This window comes from Chiroxiphia lanceolata, chromosome 9, assembly GCF_009829145.1.
Source record: "Chiroxiphia lanceolata isolate bChiLan1 chromosome 9, bChiLan1.pri, whole genome shotgun sequence".
Taxonomy (NCBI): domain Eukaryota; kingdom Metazoa; phylum Chordata; class Aves; order Passeriformes; family Pipridae; genus Chiroxiphia; species Chiroxiphia lanceolata.
The window spans coordinates 11,198,037-11,216,615 of NC_045645.1; the positions used below are offsets into that span (position 1 = coordinate 11,198,037).

Genomic DNA, 18,579 nt, shown 5'->3' on the forward strand with positions numbered 1-18,579 from the left:
AGTTACGGAATAGATAATTTTCCTTTTCCAGAATTCCTTGATGCAAAAAGAGAATTATTTATAGGAAAAAGAAAAAAAAACACCACAAAACAAACACCTCCCACCCTGTTACAATCTGCTTAAATGTTGCAGGAAGAACTTCAGATTCGAATATGCCCCTGAGCAAAATTAAAACTCACACAAGTTATCTGTTGATATCAAACCTGATATTTTTATTTATATTAATTGCTAGGAGATGCAAAGAGAAAGAGGAAAAAATAAGAAAAGGCTGGAAAAAGATAAGATTACTTTTAGAAGCGTAGATAAGGTACCACCGAGCTACCTTTTGAGCCGAGATGATTGGGGGGGGGGAGAGGGGGAAGGAGCAGGGTTTTTTTTTTCTGTCTCTGACGCTTTTCGATGTTATCTCTTAGCTGCAGCGGGGGGGTCTTAGCAGCTTAGTTCTCTGGAATGCAGCCAGGATGTGTGGCCTTGCTGCTCACGTTGAGCCCTTTCCCAGGCCGTGCAGGGTCTCGATTCAGCAGCAGCTCTCGGCCCTCGGTAAGGACAGAAGGATGAGGTGTAACTCACACGTGTGGCACGATGGGTCTCAGTTCCCCAGGCCGGCAGGGTTTCAGTCTCTGGTGGCAGGCAGCCAGCGTGGGGTGGCGGAGAAGAGGGAAGGGGAAGGGGGGGGGGGGGCGAGAGATGCGTGGTTACTGTAACTAGTTCTCTCCGTCCTTTTCCTCTCCCTCATTTTCCAAAATTTTTCCTCAACTTTTGTAGTGTTCAAAGGAGGTTGTACATGATTTCTTGGCACACAGCCCTATTCAGATGTTCGAAGAGATATGATAACCATAAACAATAGCAGGATCTTTTGGCAGGAAAACTCCAGCAAGAAACTCTGGTGAGGACTTCTGGCAGGAAAGCAGACAGAGAATTCTTGGTAGGAAGTTTTGACATGCAGAAACAATGGTGAAACATTAGTTTTGGCATTTCTATATTATCTGAATGTTACACACCCCCAAAACAATCAACTAATCTCCTTTGTGAGAATTAAATAATCTAAATAACTCTTGCTTTGGTTAGTGAACAGCATGTAAAACCCATAAAATGGAGTGTGAGAAAGGAATTTAATAATCTCTGACAGTGTATTGCCATTCAGTCTGTGTTCATTGTGGAGAGGATGAGCTTTAACCCTCACACCTTGGCTGGCACAGGTTAGAATCATAGAATATCTTGAGTTGGAAGGGGTCTACAGTAATCTTTGACTCCAGCTTCTGGCTCTGCACAAGACAGCCCCAAAAAATCACACCATGTGCCTTAGGGCATTGTCCAAGTGCTTCTTGAACTCTGGCAGGTTTGCTGCTCACTGGCTGGTCCAGAGGACTTTGAAACCAGATGAAAGATTAAGATGGGTTAAAGGCAGATTGAATGCACAAACGAGGTATGTGAATTTACTTGTTCGTGGTTATGCAGCAAAATCACCATGGAGCTGGAAGGAGAACATATTTCTTGACTTTCAGGACTATGCTTTACCCACAGATCTATGACTTAAGCTTAAAAGAACCTTAAGCTTAAAAGAACCTCTCCAGTGAAATCCATAGGGTGACTTGTCTTGGAAATACAACTTCAGTAAAAAAAGGTTTAAGACTGTTTCCCTTCATTGGATAGATCTAATTCCCAGTACTTATGTCATGTAAGCAACCCTCCTGATACAGCCTGTCTGGTAGCTGTATTTAACTTGTTATTTGAGTGCAAATGGAGTATTCACTGAAGCCTTCTGCACTGTTGTCTTCTGCTATCCCTCTCATCAGTCTCACTAAAGTATAGCTGGAGTTACTTCTCTTTTTCTCCCTCCTGGCCACAGGATTTTGTACTTGGAGACCTGTGAGCAGGAATCACCTGTTTTTCTGGGCTGCCACAAAGGAGTAATTGAGAAGTACAACAGAAAGGACATACCACTAATCATTGTTAGGGAGATGAGGAGAGAACTGATCAGAAGATGACTGTGAGCTCCTACAGGTAGCAGCAGGATCACTCTGTGTTGAAAAGTATTTTAGGGCTCTGAAAGTGAAGCAGAACCACCAGTGCTGTCCACCTCCAAACAGTTGCTGACTGGATAACAATGATTTCTATAATTATATTTTAAAAGAACAAGTACTTCCCTTGCTTGTTTGTAGAGATCAATATAGAGAGCATCCACACATCAACCAACTTCTTCATCAACAGCTTGACTCCATCCCTTCCACTGACCCTGCTCCATCGGCATCAAAGTCACTGCAGAGACCTTCTCTGGTCTCTCCTAAAGCAGAAATGGCAATAGGAAGGACACTACAACCTCCCCTTTCCATAAAAAAATTCAAAAAGTCTATTTTGGCAAACCAAAGACCTCCTCCAGTGCTCCCACAGGCAATGGGAAATATCTCATGGACACAAACCTTCATGAGCAGCCCAGCTCCTGCCTTTTTCTCTGGCAGCAATGATGTAAAACATCAAATCTCAGCCTTGAAATCAGGACTTTTTTCCTTTTCCATAGGTCTGTGGCCTCAGCCAAATGCCACTTCCCATTACTTGTAAGAGTGCTGTGACCACTGCACACCAGGTGAAGGATGAAGTCATCCTCCATGAGAAGGTTCAGGACTGAACCAGGGCTCTCACGTTCTCTGGTTTCACCACTGGCAAAAGCAGTTCAACGCTTGGCTGAAATGATGAAAAAGAAAACAATTAGCTGAAACATTATAAATACTCTAGTTACAATCAATCTATCCTCAAATAAAATATTTAATTTCAATCTTCACAGTGCCGGCTTTATTTGGGGGCTGTACATCCAGGGGCAAAAGGATTTCTATTTTGCAACAGCAAAACATGGTGTTTTGAATGTACTTTTTCTGTTGGAAAATGACAGGATGGAAAATCCACAGCTATCTCTACTCATAACACATCATGGTTAGGTGTGTGTGCATAGCACTTAGCACAGCATAAAACATAACATAGCACATAACACATCCAGGTGGGTGTGCATATGGCATGGGAACAAAAAAGTAAGTTTTAGAGACAAAGTTTGAGGACACAGAAACTATTGGAAAAGGAGGGTTAAATAGCAGTCAGATCCGATGGTACAAGGAAAGCTGTGCTTTCTAGTTCTCAAGGAAAGTTAAAATACAAAAGCCAGTTTGCAGGTGACACTGAAAACACTTTGGAGGTCCCTCCATTTATTGTTGGGTACAGGGAGACCTGGTGAAAGAAAAAAAATTAAAATACAGACAATACTGAACTCTCAGCAGAGACAAAGTCAAAACCCAGCTGATGTGTCGGAGTCGGAAGCAAGTGCAACTGGTCAGACATGCCACACGCTTTCTCCCCCTCCATGTGGAAATAATATGGCTTCCAAATTTTTTGGGAGCATGAAGATCACAACAACAGCCCCAGCAGAGCTCCCCTGTGCTGCGTTGTTTACTTTTAAGGGAAATTGTTGACTGCTTTTCATATTGCCACCTGTGAGACAAAACAATCCCACTATCCTTTTATTCAATAAAATTGTTTAATATTCCAGGTTTCTTGTGTGATTCAGAAGGGGACTGTTTTTAAGTGCCAGCCTCTCCTGTTGGGGAGTGGAAAATGCCTGCTTCTGGCTTGGTTTAACAGCAGGCTGGTGGCAGATCAGCCTTTCCAAAGCAAAGGGCCTTGGGTAGTGCCAGAAAGAGGTGCCCAACACTCAGCCAAAATGGGCCTAAATATCGTCCAAAGCCAGGGGAGGAAAGATTTTTAATAAATCACCTAAAAAGGCAAAAATTATTTGCCAAAGATTGCAGCAATATCACAGTTAATGCAGATGATTCTTGTGTTAAACATGGGGAATTAATTGCCTGAATTGCCTAAAGTGGGTCAGTTATCACCCAGGGAACCACTGGCCAAGTCTGACCTCTCCACCTCACACCTGGGTGCAATTTCCAGCAGCCCAGCCGCTGTTTGCAGAGAAATCAAAGCCGATGCAGCCGCTGACTTCTAAGATCTCCGACAGGGAGATCTCAGCTGTGGTTACCAGCTGGGCTGCGCAAGTGGCATTTTCCAGAAAACCCATCTGCCACATTGAGGCTCCAGTAGCCAAGAATCTGCTACTTACTACCACAAAACTGCTCCAGATTTTCATTGGGGTAACTACGAGCATTTACATTTTGGGAGGGACAGAGAAGGTGGATTTCAGAAACTGTTACTTTCAATGTTGAAAGGAAATTTTTATCTTACTGCACTGGTCCAACCCTGCCTTTTTCTTTGCTGCTTTCTTGTTTTGCTACTTCATTTTCAGATAGGTGCCCATGGCTTCCCAAGACTATAGGCCATCTCTTGGCTCTTATCTTTCTTGACATTTTGCATCTGTTTTATGTCTCTAACTGCCTTTGGTTTCAGCCTGACTTCCTTTTTCTCATATTCAAGCTTAGAGGCAGAGGCAATCCAGCTGGGATTCACATCTCCACGGATGTTAGATGCCTCCAGGGTTGATGTCTGCATTGGAGCTAGTGGTTTAGATTCCCTTTAGCATCGATGGAGAGAAATGAGTGAGTAAATCATGGTTTATCTGAGCCACTTGAGGCATCTGAACTTAGCGGGGGGTAATTCCTGCATCCCAAGCATCTCTTTTGCTCAAGTGACAACCGATGGAGAAGTCAATGTCAAGAGACATGGCTCCTATCCCGTATCATAAAAATAAATTTTAAAAGTGCTCTGAATGTGCCTTTCCTTTGGGAGAATCCTATCTCTTCACAAGTGCCTTTCTACACCCCTTGGCTCAAATGATTCACAGGCACCTGCCTTCCCAGGTGATGCCATCAAGGTTCATGTACCTGGTCCTGGATTTCTGCAAGGTCTGGCAAATCCACCTCAGCTTATTGCCAGTGTATCTGGTCTGAGTTTTCTCCAAGAGGCCACGTGAAACCTGAAACGCCATCAATGACCGTCTTTGAAGAGTATGGCTATTTATGTACAGGCAGACAGGCTACAGAATGAAGGTGTTTTGGTAGAAAAGGAGATTTATCATGATGGATGAAGGGCATTTTTAGCTCAAGAGGCAGCTGGTTTCCCTGCAACCAGATGGCCACAGGGTCCTGGCCAAACTTTGCATCTTGACCGTGCTCCAGTGTAATGATTACAACTGACAACTCAGAGTTTGGCCGCTGTGAGAATATTAAACACCCCAGAATTGTTTCTAAAGATTATTAGATTAGTGTAGCACCCAGGTCAACATCTCACCACTGAGCTTAGGAAAACAAGAGGCATAAATCAACATCTTTAAAAGACGTGTCAGTGAGAAGTGCACTCTAAGAACAAGACACTTAAACCATTAAAACTGGACCAGGATGGAGGTGCTGGAGCCCACCTAACATACAAGGGAATTGTAAAATGCACCAAATCTGAGCTCAGATATGGATCCTGGTTTTACACATGTGCATTTTATCAATAAAAACATTGGCTACAAACATCTCAACACCTTCTGGTTTACCTAATTTGGCTTGATACTGAAATTTGGATGTTTGAAGCACCTCTATTACTTCTTCATAGAGATGGCATAAAATTCAGCTTGAGTTGCCCTTATGCTAAATGACTCCCAACCAGACATATGAAAACCTGCTAATAGTAGTCTAGTAAGACAGCTGAGTGCAGTGGCATCTTGGGAACTTACTGTCAAGTAAATTCCTGTTTTGGGGAGCAGCAGGAGGAAGAGGGAAAGGAGCAGGATGAAGGTCTGGTACCTATCTGCTCTGGTCATCTGGAGTTAATCTGCAGCCAGGTGTCTGTCAAAGCTCCTAAATTCTTTGGGTATCTTAGAGACAACTGAGAGGGAGAATGCATGAAAAGGAAGTCAGCTCTGGAAATGGATCCTTTGCACGTGATACAACCAAACGTGAGCACCCAAAAACCACACCAACAGAAACCACTCGCTTTCCTGAAATAAGGCAGACCTTATGTCCATGGATTATATGTATTTTAGAGCTAAATGCAGGGACCTTGATGAGCCATTTAGCAAAGAAAAAAAGGAGTAAATAGGAAGACAAGTAGAAGTAAAACTACTCTCCCTGTGATGCCTGCAACTGGCTTCTGTGAACTGCACGACACAGCTCCTCAGTGCATCCTGATCCAGGGTTTATCCGTGGAGGGAGGATCTTCCCCAATGCATCTGCACTTCATTAGTAGTTTGTAGACTGCTAAATGAGCAACAGACACCAGCATGAATGTGCATTGTCTGAGCTGGGCTGATCGCACTGTGTGATACAAGGGAGTGTTAAAAAAAACTGCTGTTCTTCAGTAAACATTGGAAAAGGAGACTGAAGATTAATTCAAACAGCTTGGAAAACTGAAACGAGAGAAACAAGCAGAATATTTCCAAATATGGGCTACCTTACTCCAGTATCAAGCCGGGAGAACCCTGGGGCATGCAAGCCAACTGAGCTGCAACTCCCTGGATAACAAGGCCTTAATTAAAAGCTAAATTGCACATACATAAAAAAACCCACAGGGCTCACTTCAGCCACAGAGGTCATGAAATCACAGGCAATCATATGACAAACATTAATCCAAAAGTCCAGGGAACACTGCTCTGCATACACTCACTCAACACAAGCCACAAAAACACTTCGCAAAAATGCCATAACGAGCTTAAGGCTTTTAGCACAAATAAATAAAGCCACAAATAGTAACACCAAAGGAAGAGAGAAAAGGAACCACCAAGGGCTCTGGTCTTCTGTAGTGGGAAGTTGTTCAGTGAAAATGCCAAATTAACTCCAAGAGAGAGATTCTCTCCAGTGTTCCCCCCACTCCCCAGCTCCTCGCTTCCCTGCTTCACTCCCCCAACTGCTCCTGCTAATCTGATCTGTAGGAAAACGTCTTCCCTGCTCCAAATCTGGCACTCATTTTACCCTCACATACAATCAAAACATGCCAACCAGCACTTGAGATGTTTTTCTTTAATACCGTAAGGAGCAATAACACACCATGTTCAACATCCCATCTCCAGCTGCTTTGGAGAAAAGCAAAAAGCCCCAGCTCAGACACCAAACTATGCACAGGGGGCACAGGGAGAGGAATAATTAGCTCATTTATGTAATTCCCACATTCAGCCCTGGGTTTTTCTCATTACCCTGTGTTGGATGGTCCTGACTCTGACCACCTTGAGCAGCAGATCTCCCCACACATACCGTGGCACCAGGGATGAGCACAGATGGTCCCACATTGAGGTTGGATCCAGGAGGTCAGTGCAGGGTAATTTATCTCTCAGAGCACAGCAGATCCTGGGACTCAGCTGCTATAATTTGGGGGCAACCCAGCTACTGACATGGACATCTGTTGAGGATCTGCTCCTCTGTTTCTGCACTATTTTTGCCATGAAACACCAGCAGCTTTCAAGAAAAGGAGTGAGAAAACCTATAAAAGAGAGGAAATTTGTAGAGTGAACCAGGGACATTGTCCCATGTTGGCAGTGATGACCCACCAAACAGCACGTTATAATGCACAACCTACCCTTGCAAGTCTTTATTGCTAATTTTGACTCAAGATCACCATTTAATGAACTTTCTTTGCATTTTCATTTCAACTGGAGCTTGAAAGACCATTTCCTTTGGAAGAAACACCAACCCAAAGCTCAGCATGGCGCTTGTGGATGGTGAGATTGCCCACAGCAGGACTCCTCTTAGAAGAAGGTTCCCTGTGCCTGTGGGTCTTTTGCCCAAGTTAAATACAGCCTTCCCTGACAGCTCATTGGATCTCCCAGGTATGACATGGAGTCACAAGCTCTTGTCCCATGGGACAGGCACACGAGGAGTTTCCTGGGAATGAGCAGACCCAAACGACATCATGTATAACTTCTTTCTGCAGGAGGGAACATTCCAGGGTTACACACATGTTAAAAAAAAAATAATAATAATCAGATTTTCCCCAAAGTTCCTGAGCTTTACTGGTGGAAGTCCAGGACTTTGCCGAGAGCAGGAAATGAGCACGTGGATGTACTCTGGAAATAGTACATGTACTCAATGTACTCAAATAGGCCATGAAACAATACAATTGAACACAGTCTGCCAGCAGAAATACACTGGGGACAACGCTTCCCAAGCCTTCCCTCTGCACCCACCACTGTCTGCACATTGTGGATGTGGGGCTTTTGTTCTGCTCACTGAGATGGGAAGAAAGCAGCCTCAGCAGCACCACTGTCAGGGCCGGATCTGGAGGCAGCACTGAGCAAACCAGATGGATTTTTCTCTGAGGGTCCAGCCGGTGGGGATGTGGTCACACAGCTGTAAGGGAAGAAGCTATAAATGAGTGTTGTTCTCCATCTCCTGACGTCAAGGGAAGCTTTGCTGGTGAGCCTTGCCAAGCTCCGGAGAAGATCTCCCACCCCACGCAGCCCCCACGTGAGATCTCAGCCGTCTCCCTCCCTGCTGGGTGCTGGCACATCTCCACACCCCAGCCCTGAGCTGCTGTGATGGGAGAAGATGCTGCCAAAAGCTGCTCGCCCAGAAAGCCGCTTTCCATCAACAGCACCTTGTGCTGGACCCCAAATAGATGGTGGTGTGTATCCAGGGGACCCCGGGATGGGAGTGCTGTGAGTCCCCCTGATTCATGGCAGCATGATGGAGAGAAACTATCTCACATGCAGCTTTAACCTCTGATACTTTTCAATCAACACCTGGTTTTGAGCAGTTGCTCTTTATTTTCATTACTGACAGGGGAGTTATTGTGTTGCTCCCTTTCACAGGGAGGGAGATCTTTGAGCCTCTTCTAGAAAACAAAAATAAATAAAATCATACACCTATTTGCTCCTGCAAATGGTCAGGACTGAGCTGGAGAAAGAGTGAGGTCAGGAGAAGCAGGTAACCCTTTGCAGCTAAGACACAGGATTAAAAATGCCATTCCCATCATATCCTTAAACAAACCCATGAGAGAAGCCAAAGCCACCCCAAACTTTCCCTTTCAGCCTGCAATTTTCAGACAACAAATCAATCCTTTCACTTTTCTAAAGGAGCAAAGAGAAAGGCAGAGAACTGGAAAAACCCTTTATAGAAATATCAGCTGTTCCTCCTCATTCCCACCCCCAGTTCTGTTTTTTGACAAGTTAAAGTGAGGCCATAACTTATTCTGCTTTGTTCGACAGGGCTAATCACACGTGACTCTAATCACTCATGATGTTTTATTGATTTTAAGCACATTTAATCAGAAATTGGCTCTGAGTTAGATTCCTGCTAATTACTGAGAAGCAGCATTTTGAATGACTTCACAATTGGACTGCAGATTAGAATGGACAATATGTACTAAAATAATGATTCATGCATTCAGCTCCCTAGATTTATTTTGTTTATATTGGATTTTTTAATCTTTAAAGACATAATTCTGCATATGGGCAAGCAGCATTAAAAACCCTTAGCAAAATGGGTTTAATTTAACAGTCTAGGCTTTTGCCAGAGATGGGATATGTGGGGAACAGTTTATCCCCTGCAAATGCAATTCTTTCTCCGAAGGTCACTGGACATGCCTTGCCCATGGTGACACCATGCACGGGTGGTCGTGGGAGGTGGGAGGCCACTGCATGAGGTGCCTTTAGCATCCCCACAAAATTCATCATCTCTGCTCTGAAATCAGAATGAGCTTTTCTGGTGCAGTCCCTGCACTGTCCCTACTTCCAGCCTCAAACCCAAAATGCAAATGGCTCATTCAGGCTAAGGGGACCCAGCTCTGAGAGGTGGCTACAGTGAGCAGAACCACCCCAGCTGAGTCCATCCACCACCTCACCCCTCCAGCTGCTCAAATCTTTCAACAACAGAGGGTTAACCAGTTTATATTTCCATAATTCTTGACTTAAAACCCACCTTCTCATTGAAAATCAGATTATTGCTGATCACAGCCTGGTATTAGATTTCTTTAATTTCAATGGCCACAGGTGTCTCATCTCGATTAGTGTCTAAGACATCCATTTCAAAGTGGCTGCAAATACTCCAGTGACACTGTCCATGCTCAGACCTTTCTTACCTCTGCAAAACTTCCTCTGCCTCCTGGAAAACACTGATCCAGGATCAACAGGAAAGCTGGAGGCTGGCGGAGAGGACATGCTGGAGGCTACCAGCTATTTGAACTAGTAGGAAAGGAAAATTTCCTTCTGATTGAAAACAGAAACTTTCCATTTCTATCTACGTTATTTTATGTTTGTTGGAAAATAAGAAGTCACACTGTGGAAGCTCCCACAGTTTTCAGCTAAAATTTTCAAGGTTTGAGTTATAAAGTCAAAATTTTCCATGAAAAAAAGGAATATTTTTTCCCCCAACACAACTCTACTAGGAATACTTACAGCCATTTTGCCAGCCAATTGCTTTCATATAAAACCAAGCCTAAATTCAGAATGATGTACAGAATACTCTGCAAAAACCAACATCTAAAAAGCAACAGCTCCAAGGTCTCCTGTTCTGCTCCCACTCCTTTCCATGGGTCCACAACACCATGATTCAGTGGGTGAAACTTGGTCACAAATGATGTGAAACCTCAGTTTCACAAAAATCTGGGAAGTTCACCCCAGAATCACCACTGTCCTCCCAAGGAACGAGCCTGCAAGTCTGTGCTAGTGCATCTATCATTGAGGAGTGGTGATTTTTAGTCCTAGAGTAATGATGCACTCCTTGGATATAATATGGCAAGACTCCAACCTTCATGTAGTACTCAAACTATAGTGAAGTCCAGAGTGTAATACTGACTCCTGCATCCTTCATTGTCACAACCATCCCCATTTCCCACAGTGTCATTTTATTATCTTTGCAGAACAGGATTTAGAGGCACAAGGAACTCTCACCTTGGTGTAACTTCACAGGTTTGCAAAGGGGATTCTGCATCAACTATAAAACTCACCACATCCAGAATTACTGGGTGTAGGTGTTCACAGCCCTGAGGCATGTTGCTTTAGTAGTTTTCTGAATGGACATGAGTGACACAACAGCAAATTTGTGTTCTTTCACTCACTGGTTGACTCCAACTTCAGAGTCTTCAGTGAGAATGACAGGCTTGAAATTATTCTGAAGTTACAGCACCTACAAGAGCTTTACCAGATGGAAACCTGAAAAAAGATTACTGATTACTTCTCAGATGCATTGCTCATTTGTTCAGAGTAATTAGTACATGCAAACCCAAAAATAGACCCTTTTCCTTTGATCTTCTCCAGTCGGATTCTGCACATGACAACCCAGAGCACATATCTGGATATTCTGCACTGAAACTGCTGCAGTTTTCGTTCAAAACCCAACCAGTGTTTCACATCTCACCTATGAAAATGAAAATGCAAATGGAGATAAGTCCTGTCAAAGGACACTGGTGAGCATCAACCTGTCCCAAACCCTCACATTTTGCATCTTCCTAGGGGGAAGAAACCACATGCAGGCTTACTTGCAGACTTTGAAATGTCCCAGCCTGTGCTGTTCCCCTCTGGTCATTTAATCAACTATTAAAAATCTGCCCTGAAGTGAGCAGCTAATGTCTTTTCAATGTCCTGAAGTCCATGGCAGCCCTTTCTTTAACACCACTAGCTTTGGGATTAGCCCTTTATATACAGCCCAGAGCAAAGAGTGAGGAAGAAGAATGGTTTCCAAGAGGGGATGGAAGAGTGGAGTAGATGGGGCACAGCTTGGCAGCAAGTTCCTACGATTGTGAGAGGAAGGGCTGGCAGCAGGAGATTGGATGGGCTATGTCAGGAATATCCAATGCTGCCAGAACAACCCAAGAGACAAGGGCCCCTCCATCCCAGTTGATCGCTCTAAAAATAGAGGAGATCCTCTTACAGTGCAAAGCTGGCTGAGCACACGCATGCTGGCCATTCTGCTCGAATGTTCCTGAGCAAGAGCTGCCTCATTCCTCTCCGAGCAGCTCCAGCACCTCGACATGGGCATCTGCCTCCCAAGGAGGTGCTGAGAGGTGGGAGCCAGCATCTGAAGTTTCTCTGCAGGTTTTCTGGCAAGGCTGAACAAAGGAAGGTCATATGGACCCATTGCCCGTCAGTGCCTGGAAAGACTTGTCCTCCTTGGGTGCTCCAAGAGCTGGACTGGCTGCATGGCCAGGAGGGAGACAGAGGGTGGAGAAGCTGGGACTCACACTGCTGTACCACTCTTGTGGCTTGTGGCAAAGCTCAGTGCAATAATACAGTCCCAAATTAAACCATCAGCAAGTGTTTCATCAACCCCAGCAGCGGTGCTGAGTCCAGTCAGCAGATGGACCAGTGGGGTCATGGTCATGTTTCCACCTGTACATTTAACAAACCTCGTTCTTTATGCTGAGCATTAGCACTGACATCCTGCACTAGAGATTAAGGCAATACTGTACATTATTTCCAGCAAGGGATTAATTAAATCTCAAAATATAAAGGAAGCCATTCATTTCAGTGAGATCCAAGTTAACAAGTTCCTCATTTGCTTCTAAACTTGCTCCATGGTGGAGTGAAATGCAAGCTGGGAGCTACCTCTTGCAAATACTTTAAAATGCCTAATAATGATATAAATTATCTACCTCCAGAGTTTACACATGCCAACTACTGCTCCTTCCTCTTCGGGTACTGAAACAGCCTTTTCTCTGCCCTAAGAGTAGGTCTCAAGTCTGACAGCAATGTCCCTGTCAGCACACTGCCCAAATGACCTCTGCAGTGCTTTGTTCCTGATGTTCCTTAGGCTGGGGGGAAGCAGCATGAAGCCCAAGGCACCATGCTAGGAGAGAAGGAAAACCCTGTTTGTGTTTTAATGTGGTGAGAGGACACAAGTGGGGACAGGACTGAGCGTTTTGCTACAAATAGCTGCAAACAGGGGGTGTGAAGGAGCCTCAGCAGGTATGAAGATGGGGCAGCAGAGCTAATGTGCCCTGGAGATGTGAAGTGGGAGGCCACCCGCCAATGTTTTGGGGGGATTTTTCCCAGGAAAATGGTATGTCTGCCATCAAAAAGCCCCAGACCTAAACAAAACACTGGCTTCACGAGGACTCTTCACTGGCAAAACTGCTCACAGATTTACTCATTGTCCTCCCCTACCTGTAGTGTTCATGCCATAATCACATGCTTATGGAGAGACCTGGGTATTTCCGTGCCATTCACCACCACACGGCATTTTTCATGGTTTCTGGGCTTTTTCTGGGGCAGCAAAACAGCTGGGTTTGCCCACAGCTGCTCACTTTGCTTTCTCAAAATCTGCTGTTGCTTGTTTGGGCTTATTTAAACTCTCTTTCTTCCTGTTCACTTTTATTCTGCTTTTCGTCATCAAAATCCTGCTTGGGCCGATGAGGGATTTTGAAACCTGGAGGGTTTCCATGGGTCTGGCTTGTATTAGAGGGGGGCAATTTCCCAACCACCGGCTGAGTTTCAACATTCCCGCTCTCCTTGCCTTGCTGAGGAAAAGCAGGGGCACACATGCAGCCTCTTGCAAAGACTTACTCAAGGTGAGGGAATTTTGACAAGAGCAACAGAGCGGGCTGAGCTGGAGAGCTGCTGCTGGCGTGCTTGGAGCTGAGTTTTTTCAGACTGATGATAATTTCTGCTACTCATCCTCCATCCTCTTCCCTCTTTGCAACTACAACCCCAAGCCCACAATGATCCTCCCTTGCAACTGCAGCCTTTGCTTCCCCTCTGCTACAAGGGGGCTCTTGTACAGCGCTGCTGATTTAGGGCCTGGAGGTTTTTTTAACCTGGGGATGAACACTGGCAGGACACGTTGAAATGAATTGGAGAGGACAGTTTTTGCTGGACTTTTATAAACTGTAGGTGCAAGGCATGTCCATAGGACTGAACATCGTTGTAGTCTTCACAAAGCCTACACTTTTGTGTAAAGAGAAGCAGAAGGGTAGGTTGAAGTGACATTCCCAAACTAGCACCAGTGCCACGATAACAATATAATAAAAACTAGAAATCTGGGTTTTACCCTTCAGTGTTTCAGTGCAGCTCCAATTAGTCATAGAAGTAAAATGTAAAAATCAATGGGAAAAAAAAAAAAAGAATTGCATAGGCATGAGATCCCACATCCCTGGGAACATTCAAGGTCAGGTTGGGACAGGCTCTGAGAGAGGTTGGACTAAAGGGTCTTTAAGGGTCCCTTCCAACCCAAACTTTCTACGATAATCATGCCATACATTCTACTCTAATTGACAACCTTTCATCATTTGGAGGAGAGTTTCCTCCTGGTCCTTCTCATGTATTAGGGTGCATCCCATAGCCACCTTTGCATTTGCAAAGCCAAAATCCACGGATGAATTCCGTGTAACACAGGACACTGAGCAGTGTGGCTGTGCTTCCTGGTGGGAAAGGCAGCGCTTAGTCCTTTGATTGCTCACGTTGGAATTGAGCTCTCCCATCTTCCCCTCCCACCTCCACTGTTACAGGCCCGGCTACACAATATTAATTGCTCTTACCCATGTATCTCATGTCCAGTGGATATTGCCTTTTAATAAGTGCCATCATGCAATTAAGCATCAGCGGTGCGAGGCAGGAATTCTGCAGCACCAGCAATTTTTGCAGGAAACCACAAGATGGCGATGGAATAGAAATTTCTATTGACAGAAAAAGCAGTTTTGAGTTAGGGAGAAAGGACTGAACCCCTTGGATGCTGAGCCCTCAGCCAGAAAGCAAAAAGCACGAAGGTGTGGAAATTTTGCATTATTTTCCATCTTTTTTTGGGGCATGCATGTACTGGTTCTGCATTTATATGTTACCAAATATCTGAAGCATAGCACAGTTTTCCTTTTTTTTTTTTTTTTTTTTTTAATATTAGTAGCTGCCTTGAAATCTCCTATTAGAGCAGCAGCTTGATCCTGCCATGACCAATCAAATCAGCATGAAGAGGCAGTAAACTGAAGCCTTTTAGAATTTGCTGCATAGGAGCCATTAAAGAAAAGGTATCTTTCCTTTCTCTAGCAAAACTCTCCATTTCCCAAGAGATGTGTCCATTATTGATCCTCACACTGAAGGAAATTTGCACACAAAGGGAAAAATTAATTAAGATTTTTAATTAAAACACAGAGGCATGGAAAATGGGGAGCTGGCTGATGAAGCACATGTAGTTGCAACCCCTTTAACCTCTGAGCTCACCCCTTCCCTCAGAATGGTCTGACTGGGATGTGAAAAGTGGGATGAATAAGTGTGACTTGAATGTGCAAGCAGGAAGTCAAGATGGATCTGAATACTGCTAATCAAAAAACCCTGCTTTATGATCTTATTTTTGCTTATGGCCTTTCTGTCTTATTGTAAACCTGTCTCCACAGGCAAAGGTAAAGTCCTTTCTATTTAAGGAATAAATGTTCATAGAATCATAGAATAGTTTGGGTTGGGAGGGACCTTAAAGCTTCCACCCCCTGCCATGGGCAGGGACACCTTCCACCAGACCAGGTTGCTCCAAGCCCTGTCCAACCTGGCCTTGGACACTGCCAGGGATGGGGCAGCCACAGCTTCTCTGGACAACCTGTGCCAGTCTATGACCACCCTCACAAGGCCCCTGGTTGTTCCTGTGATTATTCTCAGCACAAAGGAGTGATGTTGGCAGTTTTATACACAAGAAGCCAAGTCAAAAAATATTGCACTGTTTTCAAAAGCTTGCCAGGCAAAACCCAAGATCTATGTCCAACATCTCCATCTTCCCTCTAAAAACCCTGAGTGAATGAGTACTCAAATCCTAAAGCCATCAAATTATGACATTTTTTTAATATGTTTTTTTAACATAATCCCATAAAAAATTGTCTGCCTCTTCTCTGGATGTCTGTACCCCCAGCTCTCATAGTGCAGGGCATGGGAGCAGCACCCACTTCCCACCAAGCCCTTTGGCTCTACACAAGGAGAGGATGGTAGTTTTCACCTTCTTTATCCAGGGTAGCAGTATTTCTATTGCCAACCCCAAATCTGGGAACGCGTTGAGCTGAATGAGAATAAAGCTCCAAATTTTGAGCCTATAATTCAATTAGGATTTGCACAAATGCAGCTTCAAAGTGCCCTCATGAAATTTTGCCCTGCAAATTAAAACTTCCCTTTACAAATCTGCCCTTTAGGTTCCTACTTGGGAAGGAGATGGGAGACAGCTTGAGGAGATTCATTTTTCTCTAGTTTATATATAACTTGCTAAGCTTTTTATTTTTTTAAATGAGCTTACTATGTCCAATTTAAGTCAAAATTTAATGATCCCTGCAGTAATTCATTTAAGGATACAGCTTCAATAAATGCCATAGCATAAGTCAGGGAATAACTGTCCTTGTCCGCAGCACAATGATTAATCAACTTTATTAAAATTAGGATTGGCTGAGGAGATTTGCATAATAAAAGAAGACTCGGAGCCTTCTCCAGAACTAAAATGGACCTGAGACCAAACCTTGGGTATTTCCTCCATGCTTTGCCAGAGCTCTTTGCTCCGTGTAACTTAGGAGGATCCATGTCCAGTGTTCCTAGTTGGCATCATGCCTGGAGGTAGATGGTATGATAGTGGTCCTAAAAAGGGTTAAAAAAGACCAATAGTCCTTAGCACAGGCAGGCTGGTTGCTATGCACTTTGGACAGGAAGGGGGTGTGGGAAACATCCTCTTTCTGGCAATTTAAGTGGTGCTTCTCAATGCTTTGGTGTAGGGATGCTTTCTGGATGAGGCATTAGCCTTAGAGCAAGCACCTGGAGTTATTTGATATTATTTTATGCTATTTTACATCATTACATGTTATTTTACATTATTACATGATATTTTATGTCTTCATCTCTCCCTTCTGCTGGACAAGGCCCTGGATGCCTGCTCTGCTTAGTGAGTGACCTGTGTGGATGCTCTGAGTGGCTCAGCCCCCTCAGCAGGCCAGGAGAGGCAAAAGCAGCCCAAGATACTCAGGGCAGCTCTGTACCCCTGGCTCCACGGGCAGCCCCCTGCCATGGCCCTGCCACTGGGCTGCCATGTCCACTGGACCAGCCCCCACGGACCCCCCGTCAGCGCTGCAATGACCCAATATGTAACATGGCCAACCATGAGGGACCAATTAGATTCCTGGATCTAATTAGCAGCAGCTGTGATTTGTGTGCATCCCTCAGTACGTGGCTGTGCTGAACTTTCCCTCTGTTTCAAATGTCCCTGCATAGCACAGGCGAGACGAGAGGAAGGAACATTTTTCTCGGGCTTTTTGAAAGCCTTTATTATGATGGACGAGGAACCTTTTACATCATTCACTAACCTGCAAACAAATTAGGTACCTTCATCACCTTCCCCTGATAGCAGAGCTGGCAAGCAACAGCCCGATGAACTGTCGGGGAGCGGGTGGGTGCACAAGTGTTTCATTGGACATCATCAACTAAGTTTGCTGGAAATAAAATATAAGTGAATTCAGATGCTGAGGGCTTAAGTGTCCATGCATTAACCAAGATGGTTTCCATCTCGTGGAGCAATTTGGGCTTTGGCCATTTAAGGCAGGACAAGGATTATTATTCATTTTAATGAATGTCGGGCATCCAAATCCCTTTGGTGGGATTGAAACATCTCATCCCTAATTTCTGTGTGTTTCAGTCCCTCACATGCAGCCAAGTCCTGCAGGGCACTCCAGGAAGCCTGATAAAAGTGTTACTGGTTTTACCCGTAATGATCTTCAGTTTCATTGAAGAGATCAGAGTAGGAAGAAGAGAAGGAAACGTCCAGGTCTGTTGACAAAATGATAAGGAGGTGAATAGAGCTGGCTCCTTTTTCCCCGTCAGTGGTTCCAGCCCAGAAATAGAGGATCCCATCAACTGCAGCCCACTAGAAGCCCTGTGCTCAGGACTTCACACACAGTGAAACAGCAGGACTGCTGGCAGCAGAATGGGACAATGCAGATTAGGGTAGGTCCTGCTGCTGCCTGATCCTGGTGACCGGGAGCAAGGCTGTGATAAATGACTGGGAGTTCTGCAGATTAGCCCAAGAGATCAGTCCCTCTTTCCTACATCCACAGAGATTTTAATGGCAGGCTTGTTCTTAGCAGGAGGTGTTGATAATGGAGTGGATCACCAGCTCCAGTGCAAAGGGAGGAGATAAAACTACTTTATAGGGTGTTTTAGAAAAATAGTCAGCTAGCTGAAAAGTATCTGTTAAAAAACAAGGCACAGTTGGAGAAGAGACCCCTGCAGATATGCATAGCCTTGACAAAAATGTTTAGGGCAGAGGCACTAGAAACAAGGCCCTGGATTGTTTTATTGCTTGATAAACAACTTGGTGTCTCGTTGCTGGCAGTGCTTAGAAATCATAGAATCATTTGTGTTGGAAAAGCCCTCTAAGTTCATTGAGTCCAAACATTAACCTGGCACTGCTGTGTTCACCACCAAACCCTAGTGCCACGTCCACATGCCTTTTGAACACTTCCAGGGATGGTGATTCCACCACTTCCCTGAGCAGCCTGTTCCATTGCTTGACCACCCTTTCATAGACAAAATTTTTCCTAAATGAGCCTTTATACACAGCAGCCAGCAGGCACTTGGATCCTGAGCATGAGCATGGGAAGGAGCTGCAGGTAAATTGGGAGAGCAGGAAAGGAGTTGAAGGTTGCATGACATCACTTCATCTAAGTCTGTCTGAGAAAACTCAAAATAGTTTCTCCCTGTTTGGGTGAAAAGTGAAGGGGACT

At 44.6% G+C, this 18,579-nt stretch overlaps 1 long non-coding RNA gene across 1 annotated transcript; it reads right to left on the minus strand.

Moving 5' to 3' along the window:
* Nucleotides 1-1,265: 1,265 nt before the first annotated feature.
* LOC116791317 lies at nt 1,266-18,345 on the minus strand. The gene is made up of 3 exons (XR_004358688.1): nt 18,336-18,345; nt 15,050-15,056; nt 1,266-1,347 (listed from the first exon to the last, which is right to left on the minus strand). It is a non-coding gene; the product is annotated as an uncharacterized LOC116791317 (long non-coding RNA).
* Between the last annotated feature and the right edge of the window lie 234 nt (nt 18,346-18,579).